The sequence below is a fragment of the Otolemur garnettii genome, unplaced genomic scaffold, assembly GCF_000181295.1.
Source record: "Otolemur garnettii isolate 467f Iridium unplaced genomic scaffold, OtoGar3 scaffold00053, whole genome shotgun sequence".
In the NCBI taxonomy this organism is placed as follows: domain Eukaryota; kingdom Metazoa; phylum Chordata; class Mammalia; order Primates; family Galagidae; genus Otolemur; species Otolemur garnettii.
This window is the reverse complement of record NW_003852448.1, coordinates 1,645,577-1,655,193: the sequence shown is the minus strand read 5'-3', so window position 1 is coordinate 1,655,193 and position 9,617 is coordinate 1,645,577. Positions and strand designations below refer to the sequence as shown.

General features: G+C 41.2%; 1 pseudogene across 1 annotated transcript; it reads left to right on the top strand.

Moving 5' to 3' along the window:
• The first annotated feature begins 6,515 nt into the window (after positions 1 to 6,515).
• LOC100944524 lies at positions 6,516 to 7,001 on the top strand (annotated as a pseudogene). Its single transcript, XR_001161382.1, has one exon. The product of XR_001161382.1 is annotated as a 10 kDa heat shock protein, mitochondrial pseudogene (transcript).
• The last annotated feature ends 2,616 nt before the right edge of the window (positions 7,002 to 9,617 follow it).

Below are 9,617 nucleotides of genomic sequence, written 5' to 3'. Positions count from 1 at the left end.
CCAGGAGTTGGAGGTTGCTGTGAGCTGTAATGCCACGGCACTCTACCCAGGGGGACAGCTTGAGGCTCTGTCTCAAAAAAAAAAAAAAAGAAAAGAGCTAAAAATAGACCTTCCATTTGATTCTGCAATCCCATTACTAGGTATCTAATCAGAAAAAAAAAATTCATTTTATCAGAAGAACATTTGCACTAGATTGTTTATCAGTTTAATTTACAATTGCCGAGATATGAAATCAACCCACGTACCAGCAACCCAGAAATGGATTAATAAACTATATATACACATATTACACACACACACCCCCATGAAATACTATCCAGCCATAAAAAGAGGGAGATTTTACATCTTTTGTATTAACCTAGATAGAGTTGGAAAACATTTTCTTTTGTAAAGTATCACAAGAATGGAAAAACAATTATCCAATGTATTATTCAATACTAACATGAAGCCAGCAGACAAACTAATACATGCCCACACAAGAGAAAAACTCAATTTAATTCAAGTTGGGATGGAGAGATGGGAGGAGGGAGGAAGGCTGGTGTGCTCTCACCTAACAGGCACCATTAAGGGTATATGACACATCTCCTGGTGAGGGACACAACTACAACAGGGAGCTTACCTAACAAAGGCAAACAATGGAACCTAATCATTTATACACTCATTTGAATCTGACATTTAAAAAATGTTTGCTCAAGACTCAGCGCCCATAGCACAGTGGTTACAGCACCAGCCACATACACTGAGGCTGGTGGATTCCATCCCAGCTCAGGCCAGCTGAACAACAATTACAACCATAATCAAAAAATAGCCGGGCGTTGTGGTGGGCACCTGTAGTCCCAGCTACGTGGGAGGCTGAGGCAAGAGAATCACTTAAGCCCAAGAGTTGGAGGTTGCTATGAGCTGTGACGCCACGGCACTCTACCAAGGGCGACAGACTGAGACTCCGTCTCAAAAACAAAAAAACATGTACGCAGCTATGATTTGATTTAAAAAAAAAAAGTTTGCTCAATTTCACTTTTATAGTGAGAACCAGAGCTTAAATTTTTCTTATCTTAATGAGTGAAGTGATTCTTAAGCAAAACTTAATTTCTAATGCAGTTGGGGTCACGCCGCACTCGGTTACGATTATTTGCAATTGTTGCAGGCTTTGATTTTTATTATTCTTCACTTTGCTGTATATTACTAATAGTTTATATCCTATGAAGAAAGGTCAATTGAATGTACCCTTTCTCAAGGAAGACATCGCAAAAAAGAAAAAGAGAAAGAAAGAGATGCTCCGATCTCCTCAGACTTCCCTGATAGTTTCACCCCAGGAGAAGTCACATTTGCACATCTCAGCCTCCACCATGTTTAAGTCCTTTTAGAAGGAAGAGGGGAAGGTAGTTAAGGATCAGTAAGAAAATATGCAATGCTCTTGTCCTAAAAATACTTCCATGCCATTGTGGGGCTGAGGGCAAAGCAAAAATGTATTATCAAATGATTTTAAGTAGGAGGAGAAATGGGTTTTAAGCCCTGCGCCTTAGAAATGCTAAGGTTTCTTTTTTGACTTTTACCCGATTTTCAGCTCATTGGGATAAGTTTTCAAAGCTCACCTTCAGTCTGTCTGCCTCTCCTCTCATTCCCTTCCCATCAGTTAAGCTAACTTGCTGCCTTGAATTCCTTACCTCACATTCACTCTTGAACCTGCAGCAAACCGGCTTCCACCCCTCCAACTCCATGAAACCCACGGTAGCCAAGACCTTCACTGATACTCACTTGGTTAACTCCAGTGGACGATTTTCTTTACCTTTTCAGTCATTTAGCTGCTCTTGGTTCTGAGTCTAATGCATTCCTTGGCTTCTAGAAGGCTCCCATCCCGTTGGTCTCTGTCTCAGGCTTCTTTTTTATTTTGTTTTAAACACAGTCTCACTCACTTGCCCTGGGCAGATTGCCATGCCATCGGAGCTCACAACAAGCTCAAACTCTTGGGCTCAAGTGGTCTTCTTGCTTCAGCCTCCTGAGTAGCTGGGACTGTAGGCACCCGCCATAACAAGACAGGGTCTTGCTCTAGCTCAGGCTGCTCTCAAACTCCTGAGCTCAGGCAATCCACCTGCGAGGCTCCCCAGAGGGCTGGGATTACAGGTGTGAGCCACTGCGCCAGGCCTGTTTCAGACTAAGCCCTGCCCTGTCTCAGCTGGCCGCGCTGCTCAGGTCTGCACCCTTGTTCTACTCTCTCTACAGACATTACTCTTTCCTGCCAGGTCCCATCCAAGCCCACTGTTAACTATCCCCCCAATGCTGAAGTTTCCCATGAACAAGGAGCTTTGAATTTTCAGCCCAGACTTCCCTCCCAGCCTTCCAACTTGCAGAGCCAACTGTCTACTGGGCTTTAAAGCTCAACTGTCTCTGAAGAACCTAAAGCTCAAAAGTTCACTTTAAACTTACCATTTCCTCATCCACAGTCTATGCAACCAGAATTCCCAATTTCAGTTAATAACACCCCAGACGGAAACCCAAGTCATTTTGTTCCTGGTTCCCAGCACACATTTAATCACGAAATCATACCAACTTTTTAATTCACTTCCCCCCGAGAATCCACGACTCCCTTGTCTGCACATTCCCATAGCCCTAGGCCCTTATCATCTTTACTTGAATTCAACCTCTTCATGGCCTTTTATGCCACAGAGGAATAAAGAGATTGGGGGACCCTGGTGAAAAAATAAGCAAAGAGCTACAAGATTACAATTTTGATTTTATGGATTTTAATCTAACAGAGTTCAACCAGACTAAAATAATCAGGAGCTGGGCAGTGGATGTGGGCAGTGTTAAAGGGGACAGTGAAAGAGACAGAAGAGAGAATGAAGTTGGCTAAGATTTGGTTAGATGAAGAAAATTCCTTTTCAAGGTATATTTCAAAAGCCCTGAGTGGCAAACCACTTCCCTGAACTCTAAAGAGAATTGGTGCTAATTTTTTTAACTTCTATAACAAGAACGTATTTTAGCATCTGCCTAAGAGGACTGTTGTGTTTGTTTAGGACTGGTATAATCAAAATCAGCCTCGCTTGGGCTTCTTATAAGCAATGACTCATGTTGTTTTAGCTGGTGTTGACTCAGGGCCTCACAAAGGATGACACAGCTCTAAACACGCAGAGCACGGCCTGCTCGTTCCGATTACATGCTTCCAGCCACTGGGGGAAGTGGGAGTTCTCTAGCCTGCAGTTTTCTGCAACTAAGCACAATTCAAATTTTGCAAAAACAGTTGCAAAGTCGACCTTGTAATCATGAAACTTTATAAATGAGGAGGGAGAGGAGGTAAGCTGATGTTAAAAAAAAAAAAATTACAGGGCCAAGCATCCTCTGTTTTTCAAAACAGAATCTGCGGAAACTTATAGTCAGCTCTTTTCCCCATTAATTGCTTATTCTATTGAGGTCAGTCAATGTTTTTCTTAAGATGCCAATGAAAAGTCACAGTGCGTATGTTTTCAAGACTCTCCAAGTTATACTCACTAAGATAACGTGCATGGGAGGCTGTAACAGTGTTTGAAAGGAAGCTAAGGAAATGCCATTCTCTTAATCAACACCACCTTTTCTCTAGCTCTGTACCCAGCTGGGGAGCCAGCTTTTCCCTGCGCTGCACTTCCTGCAGTTGGCCTGTCTGCTTCAGGAACACAGTTGTGGAGGGCCTGAGGGAACGCAGAGGTGATGGGGAGCAGGTGACCAGATTCAGAGCCTGGCTCAACAGGCTGGTTATTCTGCACTAGGCTCTAGGCAAGACACTTTTCCATACTTTGCTTCCTAGGTGTGCCATGGAGACTGTTTCCCTCCTGTCCTTACTCAAGACTAGTCTTCATGAAGCCTGGCACACTCTGAGCTTCCTGGCCAGTTAAGAATACTGAGAAGATGCTCAAAAGGACACAGCAATTAGCAGAGAAGCCCAGACCACCATTAACACAGAATAAAAATGACTGTCCAGTCTCTACCATTCTGGTGTCCAAAGGACCAAAGTTTTATCAAAAGGAGGACCTTATAAAATCAACTTAAGTGACCAAAGCTTGCAGGCCTACTGATTCTGACCTCTCCAGAAGACTCAAGTCCAGACTAAGATGAGCCCAGGATTAGTTTTCTAAACAGAAATCCTAGAAGCTGACCTTAGATCAGCACATCCTACAAGGTCACTGGTATGGATAAGTGTTGTACTGGCTTACAGGAGACTACAGATGGCTCAGGGGTCTGGACTTTCATAACCTGTCTTATCCTAAATTTTTGAGCAAGATTTAGACTAGAAGTGATAGCTACAAAGTCATAGTCTAGGACCCAATTAGTCTCTTGGTTGGCTTCAAATCAAGATACCCGTAAGGTGAAAACTTGACTAAATAAAACTGTGAGGCATGTCAGGGGTGGGGGATGGTGCCTGGGAAGATTGCTTGAGACCAGGAGTTTGGGACAAGCATGATCAACACAGCAAGACCTCCATATCTATCCCCCCCAAAAACTGGCTGGTCACGGTGGTGGGTACCTGTTGTCTTGACTACTCAGGAGTCTGAGGCAGGAGGATCCCTTGTGCCCAGGTGTTCCAGGCTACAGTGAGAGAGACCCTGTCTCTAAAATAAACAAATAAATAAACTTAAAAAATAAAAAAGAGGAAGGGCTTATTAATTCTCACGGAATGTTGCTTCTCAACTTGCATTAAGAAGTAGTATTCTGGGCAGCACCTGTGGCTTGGTGAGTAGGACTCCGCCCCATATACCAAGGGTGGCAGGTTCAGACCCGGCCCCAGCCAAACTGCAACAAAAACTAACCAGGCGTTGTGGCGGGCGCCTGTAGTTTCAGCTACTCGGGAGGTTGAAGCAAGAGAATCACTTAAGCCCAGGAGTTTGAGGTTAATGTGAGCTGTGACGCCACAGCACTCTACTGAGGGCGACAAAGTGAGACTCTGTCTCTAATAAAAATAGTATGTTATAAATCATATTGCAAGAAATTACAAAAAAATACATTTTTTATCTGGAGATGGAAATCCCACTAGAATAAAAAAGAAAATACATTTTTAACCATAGTAATCTATTTTAGTACTTAAAGAAAGCAATTAATAAAACAAACTGAAAAATTCTGAGATCTAGTTACCAAGAATTTGAATTTAAGGATTAAAGGATTAAAAACAGCCCTCCCCCACCCCATAAGCCCCAGGAAGACTTCCTGTTACTGATTCCTCAGATCTTACTTTCTTGGTAAATTTTAGTAGCTTCTCTACAACATTTTGTCTAGTTTTAAATGTTGTTACCTAAATAAAACTGAATGAAGGTTAACCATACAGATTTTAAATGGAAAAATAGTCTTACTATGGAACTTCCTTCAAATAACAACAAAACTTATCAAATAAATTATATCCATTCAAACCAACCTCTTTGCTTATTTCATTATATCAGAATAAAAATCTTTGCAAAACGAAAAACTAAAGCAAAATTAAATATAGGCAGTCCTTAGATCACAAACAGGATAGGTCCTATAGGTTTGTTCTTAAGTTGAATTTGTATGTAAATTAGAACATGTACATTTACTTGTGTCCTGTAATAGCCTCTAATTCATAGGAGTCCGATATCAGATGTTTGTAACCCAAAGACTTCTTGTAATAGCCTCTGTTCCTAAGTGCCGGTTGTATGTAATCAGATGTTTGTAGCTCGGGAGCAGCCTGTATTTATAACATTTACTACAGGCAAGTTACGATTCCTGGTTGCTAAGGGAGATACAAATGACACTGTCCCTGCTGTCAGTCATCACACTGAGGCAGAGAAACAGTGAAGCCATAATATATTAATAATATTGCAAGATTGAAATAATAGATTAAAAGCACCAATTCTGGAAGGAGACAGGCTGGAATCGGGGCTTGCTAATTACCTCGCATCGTGACCTGGGGCTACATGTGTTCCTCAGTTTCTTCCTATACTTTGCGGTTGTAAAGATTAAATGAGATGATGCTTGCCAAGCTCTTAGCATAGTGCTTGCTCTTAGTAAGTGGGCAATAAACCTTGGCCTTTTTTTGTTAGGAATTAACATCACAAGACAATAGAGCATGATTACTTACCAAACGATCATTATCACGGTGGTAGGATGTGGCTCTTCATGGCAGGTGGGAAGTTCTCTGGCTAAGGTTACCAAGGAAACCTCCAGGAAAGACGCTCAGTTCTGACATCTTTGACTACGTTTACACTGATGTTCACATTCATTCTCTCTTTCTCTTTCTCTCTCTTTTCATCTCTTGCCACTTAAATATGAGTCTAATCCCAACCAATGACCTAATAACTTTGGGTCTTATCTACACATTCAATGTAGTAGTGAGGGGAAGGGGAAAGTAAGAGAAAAGAAAGATCAAATACCATAAGTTGTAATGTCATGTTAGGATGTTCACATTTTTTTCAGCACCTGTCAGATTTCTGCACTCATCTTCAAAAACATAAATGTATCAGTGGACCTTTGTATAAAGGCAAATGCATTGGTCAGTGTCTTCCAAAATGATTTTCATAAATGAATACTGAGGACAACGGGTCTCTCCTTGCAGCGGCGCGGCGAGAGTAGAGTGGTGGCTACGGAGGTGGGAACCATGACAGGACAGGCATTTAGAAAGTTTCTTCCACTCTTCCATCGAGTATTGGTGGAAAGGTGTGCAGCCGAAACTGTAACCAAAGGAGGCATTATGCTTCCAGAAAAATCTCAAGGAAAAGTATTGCAAGCAACAGTAGTGGCTGTTGGGTCAGGCTCTAAAGGAAAAGGTGGAGAGATTCAACCAGTTAGTGTGAAAGTTGGAGATAAAGTTCTTCTCCCAGAATATGGAGGCACTAAAGTAGTTCTAGATGACAAGGATTATTTCTTATTTAGAGATGGTGACATTCTTGGAAAGTGTGTAGACTGAATAAATCACTATTGAAATGGCATTGACATGAAGCTGCCCATTCCACTGAAGTTCTGAAATCTTGCATCATGTAAATAATTTCCATGTCTCTCTTTTATAATAAACTGATGATATCTAAACTGTTGACATCCCATGTCAAAGGTTTAGTTTCACTGTACTGATATAAACATTTCCAAATTAAAAAATAATAAATGAATACTTAACTAGAAATTTTCTTTTCCTTTTTTTTTTTTTCTCTGAGACAGAGTCTCACTGTGTCACCCTTGGTAGAGTTCTGTAGCATCACGGCTCACAGCAACCTCAAACTCTTGGGCATTCGTGATTCTCTTGCCTCAGACTAAGTAGCTGGGACTACAGGTGCCTGCCACAACGCCTGGCTATTTGGGGGGTTGCAATTGTCATTGTTGTTTTAGCTCCCCAGGGCCAGGCTCACACCCGCCAGCCTCAGCGGGTGCTGACCCCACACTAGAAATTTTCAAAGGGATTCTTTGCCCTACAAATTACTGATGTACGAAAGTAAATTTTGTGGCTAACAAAAATCTTTAACTTGGACATAAAGATGTGTCTTTTGCACATAAAAGATAATCATTGCCACAACTTAAATACTAAAATAGCACCAATCCATCTTAGTGTTTGAGAGTGAAGAAATGGTGCGTACTACTTTTTTCAAGGGTTTCCAGTTTCTCCTCCTGTCCTTCGTATTGTGTGTCTGTGTGAAGTCATCACCTATTCATCTAAGAGATCAGGAATGGAATGCAGAGATTTAATTAGTTTTTAAGAGTAACCTGAGATATGCAGCTGGTTCTCAAAGCGATACTTACTATATGTTCTGCAACCCTTGGAATTATATGGCACTTAATGCCTGTCAAATGGATAGTTTATCCACACCACCCATTTCCTGAGAGTGACGCAGCGCATCTGATACCCAAGGAATGTGTCATAAACCAGTGATGTGCGACGACTGCATAGTACAACAACACATTACGTTCTTCTCATTTTAGAGAATAAGGCAACTGAAGCTTTTGGATACATTATTATTTTGTTTTGATGTGCTTTCTCTAGAAATCACAAAGAAATAGATACATCACATTCCAGGTGATAAGAATGACAACATTATATAAAACTCACAACTCCACTAACCAGAACACAGCAAAAAACGGAAAGCACACAAACTAGAAAACTCTCAAGGAAAACAAACACTACCACATCTCTAACAAAAGATTGTAGATTTTAGTCCTTGGAACGGCATTTACTCTATACAGTTGCAATGAGCTTAATTATCTAACCGAAAGCAAATTACAGTATTAGGAAGAAGTACCACTCAAGACTTTCAGGCCAGCCTGATAATAAGGGGGAAATAATAAACAATAATTTAAATTATATGAGAAATAAAACAATACACCAGGATAGGCTGTTTACTGTTAAGCAGACAAGCTCACACGTCCCAACAGATGCCTTTACTTTAGTACAGAGCATTAAATAATGCTATCTGAATGATGACCGTCATTAGGAAAAGGTCAATTTCCATACTACTTAGGGTATGTTTGACTTTTTATTTATTTACTTTTCTTATTTCTTTCTTGACTTGTCTTTCTTTCCTTCTTTATTTTTTCTTTTGTAGACAGTCTCACTCTGTTGCCCAGGCCAGAGTGCTGTGGTGTCACAGCTCACAGCAACCTCAAACTCTTAGGCTCAAATGATCCTCCTACTTCAGCCTCCTTAGTAGCTGGGAATACAGGCACCCACCACAAGGCCTCATTAGTTTTTCAATTTTTAGTAGAGACGGGGCCCAACTCTTGCTCAGACTGAGCTCAAGCAATTCACCCACATTGGCCTCTCAAAATGCTAAGATTATAGATGTGAGCCATCTTGCCTTGCCTTGACTTTTTATTTTCATCCAAAGAGGCTTAGAGACAAAATCTATTACTTAAATGGGTATAATTTATTTCCTTCCTACCCTCCCCCCAAAACACTGCATTTACCTCTTTTGCTTTGGTACATAACATTTTACTTTTATTCTTGGTGAGAATGTTATCTAGAGATGATCTAGTTGTGAAATAAAGTGTACAATTACTTCAGAAATGAAACTGTTTGGTTTAAGGATGGAATGAGAAGAAATTCTGATTATAAGCCAATTAGAATGTTTACTTTAGTTAAAATACATTTACAGATTTTTACATTGTATCTCAGGAAAACTGGTAAAAGGAAAATGTTTCCCATCAGGTACAAAAATAGTTCTAAACGAGTAAGAGATTGTCTCTGTAACACTGTCTAGGCAAAGGGGGATTTAAGAACATCTATACTCTGGCCAGGTACAGTGGCTCAGGACTGTAATCCCAGCACTCTGGGAGGCCAAGGTGAGTAGCTTGCTTGAGCTCAGGAGTTCGACACCAGCCTGAGCAAGAGTGAAGCTCTGTCTCTACCAAAAAATTGAAAAATCTGCTGGATATTGTGGCAGACACCTGCAGTCCTAGCGACACAGTTGTAACAAGTTTAATTATCCTAGTGACACAGTTGTAAGGAGGCCGAGGCAAGAGGATTTCTTGAACTCAGGAGTTGGAGGTTGCTATGAGCTATAATGATGCCATGGCACTCTAGTCAGGGAGACAAAGTGATACTCTGTGGAGGAGAGGAGAGGGGAGGGGAGGGGAGAGAAGAGGAAAGGAGAGGGGAGGGGAGGGGAGGGGAGGGGAGGGGCGAGGAAACATCTCTCTCAACACAGCATTTAATTTAG